The sequence below is a fragment of the Notamacropus eugenii genome, chromosome 2 (assembly GCF_028372415.1).
Source record: "Notamacropus eugenii isolate mMacEug1 chromosome 2, mMacEug1.pri_v2, whole genome shotgun sequence".
Taxonomy (NCBI): domain Eukaryota; kingdom Metazoa; phylum Chordata; class Mammalia; order Diprotodontia; family Macropodidae; genus Notamacropus; species Notamacropus eugenii.
This window is the reverse complement of record NC_092873.1, coordinates 51,277,281-51,297,492: the sequence shown is the minus strand read 5'-3', so window position 1 is coordinate 51,297,492 and position 20,212 is coordinate 51,277,281. Positions and strand designations below refer to the sequence as shown.

The 20,212-nt window shown below is 45.8% G+C and overlaps 1 long non-coding RNA gene across 1 annotated transcript; it reads left to right on the top strand.

The window, feature by feature from the left end:
• The first annotated feature begins 279 nt into the window (after positions 1-279).
• Positions 280-18,529, top strand: LOC140525159 (uncharacterized). Its single transcript, XR_011973946.1, has 3 exons — positions 280-443; positions 1,055-1,250; positions 18,021-18,529. It is a non-coding gene; the product is annotated as an uncharacterized lncRNA (long non-coding RNA).
• Positions 18,530-20,212: the final 1,683 nt, after the last annotated feature.

Genomic DNA, 20,212 nt, shown 5'->3' with positions numbered 1-20,212 from the left:
GTATGGAATTTTCCTGCCTAAAGGGCCCCCCGGGGTGATTAAGGTCTGTGAGCCTAGGAGAGGTGTGGGCACAAGTACTCGACCCTTGCAGGGAAGGTGGGGAGGAGACGGAGAAGGGAGGTGGTGGACGGGAGTGGGAGGGGTTCGTTTATCTAAGAATAAGATTTAACCTTGCTAAATTCTCTCCCCTTCTCTAATTTCCCTGGTTACTCCTGTAGAGCTTGGGAGATGGAGGAAATCTGGGGTGGGGCGGGGCTGGGGAAGAACAGGTTTCTTCAGTCCTTTCTTTCTCCTCCTCTTGGTTCCCGCTCCAGCATCGTCTGCTTTTCTTTTCCCTCCAGGGTCCTCCTGCTCACCACGGAGCTGCTGGAGTTGTGAAAAGGCTGAGGGGTTGAAAGGAAATCACCAGACAATGGGAAAAGGCTTATTTAACAAGGAAGAGGGTAAGGGGAGGGGGAAGAGAGAGGATATGGAGGAAGGTGGGGGTGGGGGGGGCTCTGAGTTTGTCATCCAGATGCTTTCTCATTAGCCATAGATCTTTTTGGAATTGTCAGGCGCTGCAGCTCTGCATATAGAAATGTGGGAAGGTGGAGATAAACTGCAGGGTTCTTCTTTGGCAGATCCCAAATAGCCCCTCCAGGCGTACTGTTGGGGAATGGGGTGGAATTGAAAACCTCAGGGCTGAGAGAGGGGAGACCTAGCTCCTGTCTTCATGGAGCCCCTGGTCTGATGGGGAGGGGAGGGTAACACAGCTCCTACCCTCAGAGAACTCCTTATCTGATGGAGGGACATAGTTCCTGTTCTTAGGGAGCCCCTAGTCTGATGGGGGTAGGGAGAAATAGCCTTTGCCCTCAAGGAGTCTCTTGTCTAATGGGGAAATAAGACAGAATGTTGGAAATGGAATGGACCTTAAAGATGATCAAATTCAACTCTTTCATTTTACAGATGAGGAAACTGAGGCCCAGAGAAGTAAAGTGACTTGCCCAAAGATCCCAGGGCCAGTTAATGCCAGTGCCTGGGCTCTCAAATCTAAAGGCTGTTTTTGATTCACTAGGTACAGCTTCTCTGGGAAGTCCAAGCCTGAAGCAAGAGACGACATCATGAAAAGGATGGCTTAGCATTCCATAGCTGGTTTCCACATCCTAGATACTAGAGCCAGCACCTAGTCAGAACTGCAGGGAAGGAGTCTGAGGAGGAATTAGATGCCCCAGGAGTGTCCATTGTGAGGAGTGACTTTGTTCCCCCTGGAGGTAAGTGAAGTTCCAGATGGGTGTTGAGTAATTACCAGATGGAATGACAGATCCCAGGTGAACTCTTCATACATTTGTTTTACAGAATGTTAAGAGTGGGAAGGTGCTTTAGAGCTCACTTTGTAGCATCCATGGCCCTTCACATGTGAGCCCTCCATACCTACCCTAGGTTTGCTGTGTTCGTCCTTGGTTTTCCAAAAGGACTCTACCCTAGGTTTGAAGTCACTTTGGGCATCAGTATCCATTCAAAAATGCCTATGAGCCCTCACTGATATTTGCTTTTACTAGACCAGCCAAAGGACATGTTAGCTCAAAGTAAAAGGCATTTCATCAAAGAGTATTGTGAAATAAGTGAAAAGATCCCCCAACCAACAAGAGTTACACTCTCCCACAGGTTATCACACTTATTATCTGGGAGGGAACATATGCAGCAAACACATACGACCAGGGTACATGCTTGATGGGATACCCAAGTGTTAAGGAGCAACTCATGACTCCCAACCTTCTGTGATACTTACTTCATTTGGTGATGTCATTGAACAAGCTGCTCTCTCCCCTGAGGTGGGGGGGCTCTACTGCTCTGGCTTCTCTCGTTATTGAGTGCGTTTGCTGGGTATCTCCACTGGGCTGCTCCTCTTACTGCTGCTGGCTAGTGCCAAAGGCTGGTCTTAGCTACTCTGTGGCTTCCTCCCCACAGCATTGGTCAGGGGTTAGGTGGGGAGAGAGGAGGGACTGGCAGCCGTTAGGTAATAGCCCAGGGGCTATCCTTGGCTTTATCATGAAACAGACACTACTAGGGGCATTCACCCAGCCAGCTAGCAATTTTAAAGGCTTGTCCTTCTAACCTTTGGTTCTATTTTAATCTCTTAGTCAGACTCTTACCTGAATTCTAGTCAGAAAGTTCCTTTGAACTCCTATTATTTCTGAGTTCTGACAGCTCACTCCCAGAGCCTCCATTTAGCAAAACTGCAAAGAGGAAGCTGGGCCAAGCTGTGGTGAGGACACTCCTCTCAAGCATCGTTAAGTCCCCTGGGTTCCATGCAAATCACAGGAGTTGGAGTAGATGATAAACAGCAAAGGGGCTGGTGACCTTGATCTTATTCCACACTCCCCACCCCCAAGCATCACCAAAATTGTTGTTTTTCTACAAAATAATCCACTGGTTCCCAACCTTGGTCCACAGATCCTGTAGCAATTGCAAGAAGTGTTTTAAACCATTTACATGCCAGGTACGGTCATTTTTATCCGTAGAGCAGATAAATAATACATCTTGCACGTATCGCTATATGACTTTTTCAGCTGTATGTTGTTGTGTTTGTCCTTCATTTTCGAAGAACATGACATCAGAGAAATAATGACTTGCACTTGACTTTGTCTGAAGTGAGGGAGAGCTGAACTGTATGTAGAAGCTTAAGAGAATACCAATTCATTTAAAAGCTTTGCTAAGTTCCGAGAAGATTTTTGTTCTCCTCTCTCAATCAGTGGCTAGCAATTGTATAATTACTTTCACATGGGGCAGTTAGAGGGGGCAATGGATAGAGTGCCAACCCAGGAATCAGGAGGACATGAGACACCAGCTGTGTGACCCAGGGCAAATCACTTCACCCTCTTTGCCTCAGTTTCCTCATCTGTAAATGAGCTAGAGATAAAAATGGCAAACCACTCAAGTATCCTTGCCAGGAAAATCTCAAATGGAATCACAAAGAGTTGGATACACTGACACAAGTAATTCTCATATGGGGGGGTGCAAGAATTTTTTTTAATTTGCCTCCTAATTGGTCTCTTTGCTTCAAATCTCATGTCTCATGATCCATCTTTCACACAGATGCTAAACGATTTTCCTAAAGTGCAGATCTGACCATGTCACTCCCCCACTCAATAAAGTTCAATGGATCCCTATTGGGATCAAATATAAATTAATTTTGTATTGAAAACTCTTCCTAATCTGACCCCCACATACTGTTCTGACCTTATTGTACATCACCTCCTGTCCCCTTCACTCACACTCCCTTGGGCCAACCCAACTGGTCTTTTATCTGTTCCTTACATAAGGCACTGCCTCCCACCTGTATGTTTTTGCCCAGATTCTCCTCCATGTACAGAATGACTTCTTTCTCTTCTGCCACTCATAAGTCCTAATTTTCTTCAGGGTTTAGGTTCAAGCAATGCCTTCTACAATCCTTTCCTGATCTTAGGTGGCAGGCCTAGAGTTAGGGAGACCTGAGTTCAAATCCAGCCTCAGACACTTACTACCTGTGCAGACTTGAGTAAGTCACAACCTTGTTTGCCTCAGTTTCATCTCTTGTAAAAAGAGCTGGAAAAGGAAATGGCAAACCATTCCAGCATCTTTGCCAAGAAAACCCCAAATGGAATCACAGGGAGTCAGACAGGACTGAAAAATGACTAAGTAACATCCCTTCACCCTAGGTAGAATGTGAACACTTGAGGGCAGGGACTGTATTTGGTTTTGTCTGTGTACACCCAGCACCTCCCAGAGTGCCTGGCATATTGTTGTTGTATGTTCATCCTTCGTTGCCGAACAAGACCAAGCCATCAGAGAAATGATGACATGACTTGCACTTGACTTTGAGTGAGGGAGGGCTGTGCAAGGTCACCAGCTTCACTTCTTGGCATATAGTAGACACTGAATAAATGCTTTCTGAATTGGACAGGATTGACAGAAAGCTTGCCTCAACCATCCCTAACAGTCAGGAGAATGATCAGGTCAACAGTCAGTCAGGAGAGACTTTTTGGATGGGATGAACTTGAGACTAAGAGAGGCCATGGAAAAGCATAAAGTTTGGTCCACATGGGACCTTTGGAAGCCCCAGAGCGCTGACAGGGGAGGTGTTTTGTCTCCTCATACACAGACTGTCCTTCCCATTAAGAATTGCCTCCAAGCCCCAGTCTCCCCTCCTTCCCAGACCAAACCCCATTTTATGCCTACAGCCCTTCCCTCTCTCTGTTTGTCAGATAGCCAGGACTTTGGGATTCTGAGAACAGTCTTCATTCATTATAACCATTAGGCTGAAGGGACATAGAATCAGAGAAAAATCGATTAACCCAGAAATATCTTGCCCTTCCAGACAGACGACTTCCCAGCAGGAAAGTGCGGAGGGTGCAGCCAGTGAAGCCATAAGCAAGTGCTAAGTGCAAAGGAGGAGGGATAGGGAGTGTTGGGGAGGGGCTAGCGCTGAGGCTCTGAAAGTGTGCATGAGAATTTATCTGGGTCGTTCAGTGGATTTAACACAGAATGAAGGTTCAGGGCAAGAAAGACAGAATCAGAGTTGTCACCCCTGACTTTGGTGACAAAGAATTCAGCAGCAGGGGTGGGGAGATCTATCAGAGGGAGGGGTGCTTAGCACTGGGAGATGGTCTCAGTGCTGGTGGTAGAGGTGTCATGTCACAGATGGGCACCAACTGTCCAGAACTGGTGACCAACTCCTTGACTGATCACCGTGGATGGAATCTCAGTGTTGGAGACTGAAATTGAGCACCAGGGATAGAGCCTCAATGTTAGGGATGGGAAATCAGACAGAGAATGGGGCTCAGTGCTAGAGATGGTGACTCCATTGCAAGGATGTTGGCTTATTGCTGTACAGGGAGACCTGAGGGATCATAAGAGGAGCTAGTGACAGAAACTGGTTTTCTGTGCTGAGAACCAGTGAGTGGCTCATGGAGTGAAGACTTTATGCTGGGGCTGTTTCAGAGATGTGGGCTCAGAGTCTGACATGGGGGCCCTGAAATGGGGAGGGTAGCTCAGTGCTAGGGATGTGAGACTGATATCAAATCAATTTATTTCCTAAAAAATAACCTGTTATTAAGTAAATCAGTGTCCGTGGAAGGTGCCCACTTCTCAGGAGGGGGTCTGAATTACAGGGATAGAAACATGGTGAAAGATTCAGGGCTCACTGCCAAGGATGGGAGCTCAGTGTCAGGGACAGATTGCCGTTATGGGGATTGAAAATCAATGTCAGACATGGAGACTCACTGTCTGGTGGGGGTGGAGCACTCAGTGCTGAGGATGAGGAGCCAGCATTGGGGATGGGGACCTTCATCTGGTTATGGGAACTCAGTGATAGAGATAGGAGCTTATGTTCTGGAGAAGAAATGCATCTTGGGCATGAATAGGGCCTAGTAGTACAGGCGTGAGTCAAGATTGATGGGATAGGATGGTTAGTGGGATGGGGGTTTAGTGTGGAGAAAAGGAGCTCCATTCCAGTGATAGATTAGTGACAGAGATGGGTACTTCAGTGGCACATGGCTTGGGAGAGGGGCCCAGTGAGGGTGATAGTCTTGGGCATAGGGGCTCAAAGTAACAAATAGAGACTCAGTGTCAGTGTCAGTGACAGATAATCCAGTACCTGGCATGCTCAATGTTTAGAGATGAGGACTGTTTCAGGTTCAGATTCAGAAATGAGGGAACATTATTGCAGATAGGGGCTGAGAATCACATCTTTCCTCTTCTTTCCACCCATGACACCAATATTATAATTCATTTTGTCTTCACTTCTTACCTGAGCTACTAAGGTAGTCCTTGATTTGCTCTCTCTATTTCCAGTTTTTCCCTTTCCAAACCGGCACCCACACTGCTAAAATAATATTCCTAAGGTATATGTCTAATCACTTCACTAGAACCTGACTTTGATCATGTGCTTTACTTCAAATCACCCCCAGCCTTGGACAATCTAGACAAAGATCTATGCCCCTGCCCATATCACCCTGAGTGGAACACAATGGGCCAGAATTTACCTTAGGTCAAATTCTTTGTAAGATTTTCTAGTTGGGTGAGGCAGTAACTCTACCAAGATAAGATAGTCTAGGTGGGATAAATTTTTGGGAAAGGTCAGTGATCTCCCCAATAATTTGTTATTTAATAATAATTTCTCTCAGGGAGTAAGTGCAGAGAGACAACTCATACCTCTGATCTTCAGGACATTTTCTAATGATTATCATACTGTTTGCAGTGGGTTTGCTCCTCTCTGAGTGAGCTATCTCTGTTGGATTTGCATGTTGCCCCACTGGGCTTGATGGGCCTTCTTCTCGTCAGGTGTGCCAGCTCTGCTTGTCTTTCAGTTTCTGCCTTGCTGGGTCTTCATTCTGCTAGGGTATAGTGATTGTGAGGGTAGACCCTGACCTGATAGATACTTTGACAACCTTTTTTTTTTAAGTGATACTCACCACAGATAACTAACAAATGGTGGGAAGAATGCCTTAGAAGACTAAGATTAGGCCTGTTCTTTTCAAAACCAACATCTGAATTGGAGATCAAACCTTATTCCAGGTATATGTGTGCCCACCAACTGGGAATGGCTGAATAAATTGTGGCTTACAAAAGTAATGAAATATTGTTGATATGTAAGAAATGGCAAATATGATGGATTCAGAGAAGATTCATATAAATTGATTCAGAGTGCCATGAGCAGAACCAGGAGAATAGTTTGCATTGTGAATGCGATATGTAAGATTTCAGAATGTTGATGAACACAGCAGCCTATCCTAACTTCAGAAGACCGATAGCAAAGTATACTTCTTGACTATTGACAGACAGGTGATAAACTAGAGATTCCAAATGAGGCAGCCATTTTCAGTCATGACTTATATAAACACTATGTTAACTTTACTGTACTTTACTTGGTGCTCCTTGGCTTTCTCCCCTCTTCCCCTCACCCAAAAAAAACCTCCAAGTGAAAGAGCTGATGCCTGGAGAGAGACCATCAGGGTTGTGCTACTGCTGGATTTGGGGTTTGGCTTGAGACCTCTGACTCTGAGAGGGGAAGACCATGTTCACCCTGCCCACATCTGTGTTCTGTTTGCACTTGGTACCTGTGTCTGTCCCTGGCACTCATGGGGTACTTATTCTCCCACGTCCCCCAGCCCCATCCTCTTTCTGCTCTCACTTCTCTGTCTACAGCCCCTATGTGTCATTGAACTGTGTGCCAACCCCTCTCTCCACAAGGGTAAGACCCCCTTTCTGCCTCCTTCTCTTCCCCAAGTCCTCAGGCAAACTTGCATTATATAAAAATTGCTTTACATAAAGGTCTGCAGAATGGTCCACTTACATAAAGTGAGAACTCTCTGTACTTATTTGTTCCAAGGAAGGGCTTCTATTTGGAGTATGGGAAATGTTAGTAGGTAGTGATAGAGATGAGGAAAAAGAGAGAAAGAAGATAACATCAATAATCATTCTAAAATAAAGAGAAGTTCCGAGGAAGACACAAACATGGCGATTTAGTTAAAAATTTAAAATTATATTTGTTAAAAAAAACCAATACATAGCAAAAGTTCATATATAATTCTCTTGTTTTGTTACTTGGTTTTTGAAATATTCCTCTGTTGATTATTAAATAAATAATTAAATTGAATCATTTAGATTAATTAATAATTTGAATATTAAATATTAAATAATGTTAATTATCATTATCAATATTATATTCATTATTAGATAAAATAAACATTCAATAAAATTAAATAAAATAAGTTTAATAAAATTCTGTAATTAAAATAAGTTTAAGTTATATCGTTATATAATAATTTTTAGAGGTATAAAGAATATTCAAGAGGAGGGCATGGTCAATTGTTTCAAATGCTTCATAAAGGTGGCAAAGATGAGGACTGGAAAAAGGATATCATATCTGGCAATAAGAGATCACTGGGCACCTTGCAGACATGAAGATTCGATATTGGGTAAGGGTCCATAGCCAGGGATGGGGGTTGGGGCCAGTGGATGGGGCCCTGAGTTGGGAATGGGGATGAAAGGGTGTTATCAGGGATGGGAGCTCATTATTGCCAAGGGATAGAGGCTCAGTGGGTGGGAGGGAGGAAAGAGTACTCGATGGCAGAGATGAGGGTTTAGTATTGCTAGTGTGGGCTCAGTGCTAATAAGGGAAAACTTGGCTTCAGGAATGAAGCCTCTGCACCAAGAATGTAAACATAATTCTAGGCATCAGTACTCTATGTGAGGGACAGGGACTCAGTCCTAGAGAAAAGAGTTCAGTGGCCAGGATAGAGTTTCAGTATTTAGAAATGGAGTTCACTGCCGGGAACTGGGGCTCGATAACAGGGTGAAAGTTCAGTGATATAAATGGGGGCTTAGTGCAGAGCAATGGGAGCTCCTAAACGGGGCTGAGCTGAGAACTCGGGGTCAAGGATGGCATGAGACATCAGAAATGGGGAGCCCAGTGTTTGAGGAATGTGCTCAGCACTAGGAATTGAAGCTCAGTGTTGGGGTTGTGGGATTAGTGCTGGGGACTGGGGCTCACACCTGGAGATGAGTGGCTCGGGGCTTAGAATGGGAACCTAGTATAAGCCTGGGGGCCTCACTAGCTATGTGACCTCCTAGGCAAGTCACTTCATCTCTGTTTGCCTCAGTTTCCTCATCTGTAAAATGGGTATAATAATAGTCCCTACCTCCCAGGTAGATTATTTCGAGGATCTAATGAGATAGCAATTGTAAAGCACAGTGCCTAGCATATACTTGTATGTGTACATGTGTATGTATGTGTATACGTTCAATAGAACTTTAAGTTTATGGAGCATTTTCTATCATGTGCCTCTTATAACGATCCTGTGACGTAGAGGGACCAGGGCCAGCAAAGCTCAATGGGATACAAAAGAAGGCTACACAGGAAGCCCAGATTAAAAGCGAAAGGAAACAAACAAGATCCATTACATTCACACAGTGGTTTGTGTCTTTTTAAAAGGCAACATGAAGCAGGTTGTGAAAGATATATTATCCCCTTTTTACAGATGAGGAAACTGCATCTCAGAATGGTGAATTAACTTGCCCTAAGTCTTTTCTTCTCAGCTTCCTTAGCCAGGACAACTGGGAAACCTCTCTTCCCATTTTTTAGAATGAGAAGCTGAGACACTGAGAAAGACTCCAACTGGTCCCAGATCCCATGTGGTAATAGGATTCCCACTGGTAGGTCCCAGCAGCCCACTCCCCTCAGGTCCCACCTGAGTGGCCTTCCTTCTGTCCATTGGCCCCTTGATCTTTCAGGGCTGACCTTCCTCTGATTTCAGCTATACTTCTTCACTTCATGCTTTCCCCTCTCTACGCCCCCTCCTACCCTTTTTGGCTCTGAGCACTAGGGCCCAGCTCTTTCCTGCATTGCAGCAGAAGATGGGACGACTGCACTCTCTGGGGTGGAGCCAGGGCCCTGCAGCTCAATCCCAGCCCCAGCCCCTATGCTGCTGCAGCCACTGCTGGAGAGGAGCCCAAGGCAGAATCTCTTCTCAAACAAGAGAATAGACTGGACAGGTCAGTCAAGGAAACTCAAAAACAGAGCTGGGAGATCTGGGCAACTTTCCTGACTCTGACCTACATACCATTCCCTTCAAGATGACTTCTACTTCCTCAGACACTTGCCATAGAGGAAAGCCCTAGCTTCAAGCCTGATGCTTGCTAGTTGGGGGAGGTTGGATAACTAACTTAACCTCTCTGGGCCTCAATTCCCTCATCTGTAAAATGAGGAAGTTCCACTAAGAGCTGCAGGGTCCCTTTTAGCTCTAACATTCTGTTATTCTGTGTTCTTTCTCCTTAGAAGCTTAGTTCCCTCTCAGACCAGGATGGGAGATGAGAAGGGCAGGAGAAATTCATAAGTGAGGAAGTCTTTGTAGTACTAGCACGGGAAATAGAAATTACCTCATCCATTCATCTGTCTGTCTGTCCATCCATTCATCTATCCATCCATCTATCCATCCATCTACCTGCTCACCCATTTATTCATCCATCTATCTACTTATTCACCTGTTTATTCATCCACCCATTCATCCATTAATCCATCCATCTATCCATCCACTAATTCATTCATCTATCCATACATCTGTTCATCGGTCCATCCACTCATTCAAACAAACTTGGTGGGAGGAGATGTAATACTAAGGTTAGGGAATTGGAAGTAGGGAAGTTTGATTGGAATGCTGACTGTATGGAGGAGAGTTATGTACCCAAGGCCTTAGGGCAAGTTAATTCACCATTTTGAGAGTCAGTTTCCTCATCTGTCCTTCACAGTCTACTTCATGTTGCCATTAAAAAAGACACAAAACACTGTGTAACCAATCTTGTTTGTTTCCCTTTGCTTTTAACCTGGGCTGCCTGTGCAGCCTTCCTATGTATCCCACTGAACTTTGCTGGCCCTGGTCCCTCTACTTCACAGGGTTGTTATGACAGGTAAATGAGAGAAAGTGCTTTGTAAACTTAAATACATATATAATAATAGCTAACATGTATGCAGCACTTACTGTTTGCTAGTGTTTTTTTTACAATGGTTTATATTTGCTTTACAAAGATTATCTCATTAGATCCGTGCAATAACCCTGGGAAGTAAGTGCTATAATGCCCATTTTACAGATGAGGAAACGGGGGCAAACAGAGGTGAAGTGACTTGCTTAAGGGGTCACAGAGCTAATAAATATCTGATGCTAGACTTGAACTTGGGTCTTCTTGACTCCAAGCCCAGTACTCTACCCACATTGCCACCTGATTGCCCACATATGTGTGTGTATAGATGACACAGTTTTTGAAGAACAGGACCTGTGATTTCTTCATATGCAGAATTCCTGAAAAGGAAACTCCCTTTCCCAATGTTGATAGTCACTTGCTCCCACAAGTTAATCTTAGAGAATTGCCTGCAGTCAGGTGACTTCTTGACTAAAGTCTAAAGTGCCACATAAATGTGATGTGTGTGTGTGTGTGTGTGTGTGTGTGTATTCTCTAAATGGGATTACAGAGTCCAACATGGCTGAAAGGACTGAACAACAACATACATATACATATATGTGTATATATGTATGTGTATGTATATGTGTGTACATTATATATAAGTATATATACATATCTACACCTACATACCTGTTTATACACATGCATATATACACACACACGTATTTATATACACACATACCATATAAATCTGTCCTCTAGATTAAGAAGGGGCATCAGAGCTGTCTAATAAGAGAGTATTGAGCTCCTGGGCTCCCTTTGTCCAGTCCATTGCTGGTTCATGGCTGCCTTCCCATTCTCCCTTCCCTTTCGATACACAAGCCTCCCTTGGGGTATCTTGGGTAACTTGTAAAATCTGTCTTTTGGGCATCTGCCCCTTCTCCCAGAGGCCTCCACTTCCTAGGACATAGCTCTCAGCTGTCCATATCATCCTTTCTGAGGTGATGACTGATAAGGCTTAAGACATTCCCCTTCCCTGGGGTGTCTGTTTTGGGAAAGGGGACTCTTGGAGGACGACTCCAAGGAATAGGGCTCTAATGATGGGATTTTCAGATTGACCCTCCAAGTGGGAGAGTGATCTGGAAGGCAGTTGTTCACTCTAGCTACTCACAGGCCTGTTTACTTCCACCCCCTCCTCCTTCTAGTTCCAGACCTAAGCAACTTTCCTAGAACTGTCAGAAGTTCCTCCCCACACCCTTCCTCCTCTCTCCTAACTCCCCACCCCACTCCCTCCATCCTCATCTTCTCTAATACCTGCTTGAACTGCGGTCGGGTCCTCCACTAATTCAAGGCAAAGATCATAACTTCAGTGTTGGAAGGGACCTTACAAGTATTTGGTCCAACCTCTTCATTTTACAGATGAGGAAACTGAGACCAAGGGAGATAGTGACCTGACCAAGGTCACACAGGCAGTAAGCAGAATTTGAATCAAGGTCTTTGGATCCCAGTAGTATGCTTGCTTGCTTGCTGTGATGACAGGTTATCTCCTCAAGAGAATAAGGACATGCCCAGACCTTCCCCTTCTTGCTCCCCTGTAGCTCACTAGAATGACATCTTGCTTACTTGCATTTGGATCCCAGCACACAGTGCAGTTTCTCTAATGTAGTAACGCCTTAATAAATCTTAATAAATCTTCTCTAGTCCACGAGTTTAAGCCTCCCAACCCTGGGGCCTTTGGAAGAGCCTTTTGTGAATGAACAAGAGATCCGAGACTCTCACCTGGGCAGGGGCTGGGCTGTGCTTCTTTGGATCTCTGCCCAGCCCTCCCTCCCTCCCTTTCTGGGTATGTGGTCAGACACAGCAGGAAGGGGTCCTAGAGGCATCTAAGGGTCCCCTAAGGAGGGGAAACCCATGGTGGTGAGATGACCTGGGACCTGGAGAGGCTTGGTTCAAATCCCAAGCATCCAAGCACTTAGCCCTCTGCCCACTGCACCCACTAACTCTGATTTCACTCTTCTCCTTCCATTTCTAGATGAGGAAGATGGGGCCCAGAAAAGCTAAGAGACCTGCCTGTAGGGTACTGAACTCAGCTCCTTGAGCTCCAACTCCAGGATGCCACTGGGGCTTGGTATTAAAAAGGAAAAAAAATAACCCAATGGGACCCTCCCTCCCAGGAGGCACTCCCTCTCCCCACCCCCACCCCTCATCTGGAACACCTCCATCACAATCTGCTTCCCAGTGACAAAAGCTGCAATGACTCTCACTTAGGATCAACTCTGATCTGTGGGGATCATCCCTTTTCTGGGCATTTGCCTAATGCAATGGGAATGTGGGGGTTGGGCTGGGCTGGAGCTGAGCCAGCTGCGCTGAAGACTCATTGTTTCCATTGTACTGTCAGGATCTCCAGCAGGCAGCCCTGGATCTGGGCCCTGTCCCTTCTTCCCCACGGGGCTGGGACTAAGACTTCTCATCTAAGGAAGATTCTGGAGAATTTATTGTTTTAGAATCTGAACTTTGGGGAATGAAATCCCTGAGGTCCCAGGCTGAGGGGAGAGACCCAGTCTTTATCCTTGGGGAGGTCCTGGTCTGATGGAGGAATAGGGAAAGCACACACAGTTCCAAGCAACTTACAAAGAACTGTGTATTACTATATTAGCCAAGTCCTGTTATATCAAATGAGGCCTGGTGACCAGGAGACAACTCTGATTACTTGGATCTGCTGGCCTGTGTGGGACCTCCACGATCACGCCCCGTGGATTACTGTTCTCTGAAGTGTTCTCTCCAGCCTTAGCACAAAACTGAGACCTTTTCCCTCTTCCTGTTGGGAGGTAGCTAGCTGAATTAACAGTCACCAGATCACCTCTCCTTTGCATGCAAACATTTCAATCCTGGCACTACAAGCCACTGTATATTCAGGGAGTCAGGAGCTCAAAGACAGATAGTTTCAGGCTCTCAGATCCCTACTTTTCTCTAAATGGGTCTTTATCCTGATTGTCTGACAGACTGTCCCACAGGCCTAGGATCCGGGCTCTTGTTGGCACTGGGTAACTGTGGACCAATGAGGGCTGTGTCTCTGCCTTAGTTTCATCATCCTACTTTCTCCATGATTTTTTTTACTTGGCCTAAAAACACCAGGCAGCAGTAAAGCATTTGGTTGACTCATTCCCCAAGCCCTCCCCCCGTTTCAGATCTGTCTTGGGGGATCTAGGGAGGTGCCACAGTTTCAGGTAGCACAGATGGTGTATTGTTTTCCTCCCTGTATGTCTTCCCCAGTAGCCAACACCCCACTGTGGAATCCCCTCAATGCTGAATGCAATCCTTCTATAAGGGGTTCTACTTCCCCTATCTACCAGGGCTCTAATGATTGGGCAACCATAGTGGCTGTCCTAGTCCTAGAAGAAGGGGAAAGCCCAGGCCTTGGCAGAGGTGAGTGAGTCAATAAATACTGATTAAGCGCTTGCTATGTGCCACACACTGTGCCAAACTCTGGAGATACAAAAAGAAGCAAAAGATAGTCCCTGCCCTTAAACAGCTCACCATCTAATGGGGAAGACAACAAATACATGCAAAGCAAGTTCTATACAGGACAAATAGGAAATAACTCAGGAAAGGCACTAGAATTAAGAGGGGTTGACAAAGGCTTCCTATAAAAGATGAGATTTTAGCAAGGAGGTCAGTAGATAAAGTGGAGGAGGGAGGACATTCCAGGCATGGAAAACAGAGAAAATGCTGGTCTCTGAGGTCCCTTCTCCCCTTGATCTACAATCCTAAGATGCTATAAAACAAGAAAAGGAGAAAACATGGTCCCTACTTGGAGCTTTGTTAGGGGCCACAAGACTGAACAACTATGTCAACTCTAGCACCGTAGGAGATCAAGGAAGTCACTGTGGCCAAAGATGCCAGGGAAGATTGTAGCCTGGGAGTGTGGCAATTGGGCTGGGCCTTGAAGGAGGGAAAGAGTGTAGCTAGACAGAAAGGTTACGGGAGGGATCTTGTGCTGCGGAGGTATAAGGAGGCATGATCTTGGAGGGTGCCCTACAGGGAGGGCACAGGGCAGTGGGAAGAAGCCCCAGATTTATAGGAGCTGCTGAATGATGCTGGTAGGAGACATAGAACAGGGAGAAAGGAACCCAGAGATGCCTCTTGGTAGAATCCTGGGTGTCTGTTATCTCCATCTGGGCATCCCAGCTTCCTGTTGGCTCAGGTGTTGCTAAGCAACAGTCTTTGGATTTCAGGAGGGACAGACGGGAGAGGGAGGAAGGGGGCGATAGGGAGGAGACAGCCTGGGAGTGGTTCAGACAGTGCTCATGTTACCATTCTGAGTGCTACAGATGACCAGTGGTCTCAGTGAGGCCACAGAACTCTAGGACAATTGGGGGCCACCCCAGGAGGCTGAGAGAATTCTGTCTCTCCCATAAATCACATCCCTTCTCAGGGCTTCAGTTTCCTCATCTGTAAAAGGAAGGCGCTGGATGCAATGGTATCCAGGGTCTCTTCTAGCTCTGAGTCTTAGATCCTAGTTAGTCTGCCCAGGGGCTCCCCAAATTCTGAGGCAGCTATATGTCTGCATCAGATGCTCTCAGACTGAGTCTGTCCTTTAAAGAATTAAATCTGATGGATCCTGAGGCTTGTGGGAGAGGCAATTTTCTCTGTCTTAGACTATCTATCAGTGATTCAATAGGACAGAATGCCAGAGTGAGGAGAAAGATTGTTTAGTTCGACTTTCTCATTTAACACCAGGGAGAAACAGAGGCCAGAGGTGGGAGGTGGAGGAGGTGGGGAGTGAGGGCAGGTGTAAGTAACTTGTCCAAGGTCACAGGTAGTAGCAAAGCCAGAATGCAGGCTAGGCCCTTTGGCAGTAAAAAGAACAATGAATTTGGAGTCCGAGAACCCAGGCTTAAACTGTGCCACTGATGATTACAGCCTGGGAGACTTTGTACAAGTCACTGAACCTCCCTGGGCCTCAGTTTCCTCATCTGTAAAATGAAAAGGTTGGACTAGGTGCCTCCTGAGGTCACTTCCAACTCTAGTTCTATCAGCCTGTTCTTCAGAAGGAAGCAGGGATAAGGATTTTGGATTCCTGGGCTTTCTTCTGACCTAGCTTAGGTCTGGTTCCAGCATTTTCTCCCCTTTTCTGGGGCTCTCAGTAGGGAGAAGTTTGCCAAATCTCCCTTGCTGAGTCATGGAGGGGAGGGGCAGGCTAGGGCAAGCAACCTGGCACAGTCACTCTGGGCATCTTCCCTCATTCCCCCTTTCCAGCCTTCCCTCTCCAGAGCTAATCCTACCCCCTGACTCAGATGGCTGTGACCCCATAAGAATTTTGGAGGCAGGATTGAGGGGAGGGGCAGGAGGTGTGGCATGTGAGAGGGAGAAGGAGGCCTATTTGGGGGGAAAGTCTTGGAATGGCCTGCTTCTAGCTGCCAGAAGCGTGCCCTGCTCCCCTACTCATGACCCCCAAATTGCCTCCTTCACTCTCCCTGCTCCTGTTACCCTAAATAGACAGGTAACAGGCTGGATCTTGCTCTCCCCAAGGGTCTCTGAGGGCTTCTCTCACTGATGCCTGTTCTGTGGAGGGAGCTGGGCTCTGGCAGGCCCAGAGAGATAGAATCCTGCATCATTGGAGCTGGAAGGGACCATAGAGATCACCTAGTCCAGTGTCCTCTTTTTTTTCAGAGGAAGAAACTGAGGCCAAAGAGTCTTAGTGACCTGCCCATATGATTGGTGGCAGAGCCAAGATTCACATCCAGATCAGCTTGTCAAGGTCTCCACGGGGGCGATGCAGAAGGAGTCAACAGCTTGGCTACAGACAAAGTTTGTCATCTCTCCTTCTCATCATGTCTTCCCTGGGCTTGTGTCATTTAGGGTCCACTGGTGATTAGCAATTTCCCTTTGATTTTTGTCTGCCTATTTCAAGTAGGTGAACCTTAGTTGTCTAGTTAGATCTAGAGTTCTCAGGTACGACCAGAAAGGCTTCTTTCCCTGCTGGCCTGGGCACTTGAAATACCTAGTGACTGAATGAATAAATGAATGAACCCAGGAAAGCCTTAGTCATCTGCCATCAGAACAAAACTGACATCACTGGGAAGGTGAATCAGAGTGAAATTCATCATCTGATGCCTAGTCTACACCTGCCTCCTTACCCCCAGGCCTTCCATTGTTAACTAGAAGAACCAAGTCAGTTTGATACTGAATGCTGACCCCAGCCTTTTGTTGTAGCCTCCTCACTCTTTACTTCCCTGCTCAAATCCCACACTCCAACCAAAAGGACATATTCACTAGAGACAGGCCGAGGGGTAGATAAAGGGGGCAGCTTCCTAGGGCATCACAGCCAGTAGGACTTCTAAAAAAAACATTGCTCAGTTAGGTAGTGTGATGGATAGCATGGTAATCTCAGGGTCAGAAAGACCTGAGTTAGAATGCTGTCTGGGACCTGTACTAGTTGCGTAGCAATGAACGAATCACTTAATTTCTCTGTCCCTCAGTTTTCTCATCTATAAAATGAGGGAGTTGGACCATATGACCTCTGAACATCAATGACCCTATGATCTCCAAATCTCCTTCCTTTTGCCTGAAATCCCTTTTCTGCCCACTCTCCCACCTTTCAGGCTTGGCTCAAAGGTTACCTCCATGAAGCCTTCCCCAATTCTCCTTTATTTTCCTTTTTTATATCTCAGATGCACTTATCACTCTATATTAGAGGTATTTCTATACATGTCCGTTCAATTAACTTCAACAAGTACTAAGTGCCTACTATGCACACTGTACTAGCCACAAGGGCTACCAGGACAAAAATGCTCTCAAGGACCTTACATTTTTCAGGATTTTAATGGATTGGTGACCTCACCAATAGGGTCACCTCTTCCAGTGAAACAAATGGCAGCCATGAGACCCCAGAGGCATAGCTCTAAAAGGGATCTCAGAGGCCATCCACTCCAACCCCTCATTTTACAGATGGGGAAACTGAGGCCCAGAGAGGGGAAATGATTTGGGCTTGGTCACAGGGCCAGAGTCAGAGCTGGAAGGAATCTCAGAGGACACCTAGTCCAGTCTCACTATATCATTACAGGAAAACAAAGCCCAAGGATGTTGTGATTTTTCCCAAGGTCCCACCAATGGTAAGTATCAGAGCCAGGATTTGAACTCAGGGTCTTCTGACTCCAACTCTTGAGTTTTTTCCATTGCTCCACATTGACTATAACTGAGCCACACTTGCCCATATTAGACAACTATTATCCGTGTCTTTGTATCAGTTGACCACAGAGGGTCTGTCCAACATTTTTTGGGGGAATGAGGTTCCCTCAAGTTCTATCTGAGGAGTACTGTAGTGTGTAGAATCAGGAAGACCTCAGTTCAAATCTGACCTCAGACACTTACTAGCTATGTGACCCTGGGCAAGTCACTTCACCCTGGTTGCCTCAGTTTCCTCATCTGTAAAATGGAGATAGTAATAGAACTTCCCTCCCATTGTTGTTGTAAAGAGCAAATGAGACAATAACTATAAAGTACACAGAACGCCTGGCACATAGTAGGTATTATATAAATGTTAGCTATTATGTTGTTTATAGTTGTGTCTGACTGTGACCCATTTTGGATTTTCTTGACAGAGATATTGGAGTGGTTTGCCATTTTCTTCTCCAGCTCATCAGATGAGGGAACTGAGGTAAACAAGGTGAAGTGACTTGCCCAGCTAGTAAGTATCTGAGGTTGGACATGACCTCAGAAAGATAACTATTCCTGATTGCTAGCCCAGTGCTCTATCCACTGCACCACCTAGTCCCAGGCACTCTGGGACAACTCTAATCTTGAGGACATCAAGCCTAAATATGCAGCGTCATTTGGGAGCCAGCTCCCTGGCTCCTCTTTGTTAGCGCTTCGGTGTGAGCATTTATACCTTGGAATTCAGCAAAGGCTACAAGTCAGAGCTTGATCTACTGTTCTGGTGATTGTCTAGTCTTAAGAAAGTGATGGAGAAGATGTCAATAATGCTTAAGTAATAATATTATTTAATAAACATGATTAACTTAACTGTGTCAGGCCTATGCCTCCCCTCCTCCAGCTGAAACCTGGTTGTAAAACACTAATCAGCTGACCCCTGCTTCTTCCCATCACTCCTGGTTCTGCCCACATAGAAACCCTTCGGACACTTGAGGACAGCTTTCATGCCTCTCCCTGAGTCTTCTCCACGTTGAATGTCCCCTACCCTGTCAACTGATCCTTAAGTGGCAAAGACCCCCCCCCCCCCCCCAGCAGCCTAGTGGCCAGACTCCAGGCTCTGGGGGTTGCAAGTGGCAAAGTGCCCCCTCCCCCCAGCTGTTCCTACTGTACCCAAGGGAGAGTGAGAGAGGGGAGGGAAGAAGGATCTGTTCCTGTTCTTGGAGGAGCTAAAGGGTCACAGGGGAGTCCTGGGAGATATCAAGATCTATATCTCTCCTGAATCTAGATCTATATGTTATCTATATTTACAGAAATAGATATGTGTGTATATGTCTGTATATATGCATATATGTGAGCATATGTTTATGTATTTACATGTGTATTTATACGTATATATAAATACACACACATACATAACTATATATCTGTTGATCTATATCTATCTTCCTTTTCCACCTCTTTTCCTTTTTCTTCTTCTCTTCTCCTTTTTCTCCTCCTTCTCTCCTCCCCTTCCTTCCGCTTCTTTCTCTCTGTCTCTGTCTCTCTCTTGTATCTCTCTGTTTAACCTCTTGGAGGACTAGGAGAGGTTGCTCCCAAGGCATGTAAGCTTCTTGAGTGTCAAGGGTTTCTTTTCCTTTTCTCCTTGTGCCCCCACAGCCTAGCCCAGTGCCCTGCACATAGTAGGAATAGGATGAGGGACTTATTATTTCACTGGTACGGGGAACTCAGTGTCTTCCATGGAACATAAAAGTCTTGGAGGGTTTCTCTGAGAAGTGAAGCTACTTGCCTGGGGTCAGCCAGCTAGGATGGGCCACAAGTCAGCCCTGCACTCAGGTCTTCCTGACACCATGGCCAACTCTCTCTATCACCCACTCTACCTCTCATTGCTTTCACATAATAAGTGCAGAAAGGATCAGATTGCTTAGGTGTACGAGTTCTAACGAGACCCTGGGATCAAAGCTGAGCCTAGAGATGAGCTGCACTTGGTGTGGTCATTGTCTTCCCCAATTACCATCCAGAAAATCTGTTCCTGAAGAAAATCTATTATCTCTGATTATTCTTTCCCAAGTTAGCCCTTCCTTTCATTTCTACCTCCCTTGTAAAGCTCAAGACTGTCATTGTACCTAGTAGGGTTTTTATTAATGATCTCTATTGGTAATAAGAAATGGGGCAGGCAAGCTGCAGCCTGGAAGCCTGAGGCTTTGGAAAGCTGAGGGGTTGAGAGCTGGGGGCATTGGGGAAGGCAAAGGGCTGGGGACGTGAGAACAAGGTCAAAGGGTATTGAAGAGCTTGAAATTAGAGGTTGGGGTTTTAGGCTCTGAGGGCTGGAGCTGGGGTCTAGGTTAGGGAATATAACAAGTGGGGAGTATGAATTCCCTGAAGACAATCAATTTTGATTTTGTCTTGTATCTTCTATGGTTAGCACAGTACCTGGGACATGATAGGTGCTTAATAAATTCATGTTGACTATATAAAATTTTATACCATCTCAGGGAGGGAGTGGGGAGATGGGGGGAAGGAAGGGGAGGGAGGGGAAAAATCTAATATATATGGAAGTGATTGTAGAACACTGAAAACAAGTAGAATAAAAATAATTTTAAAAAGTAAAAAAATAAATGCATGTAGACAGATGGATCCTGAC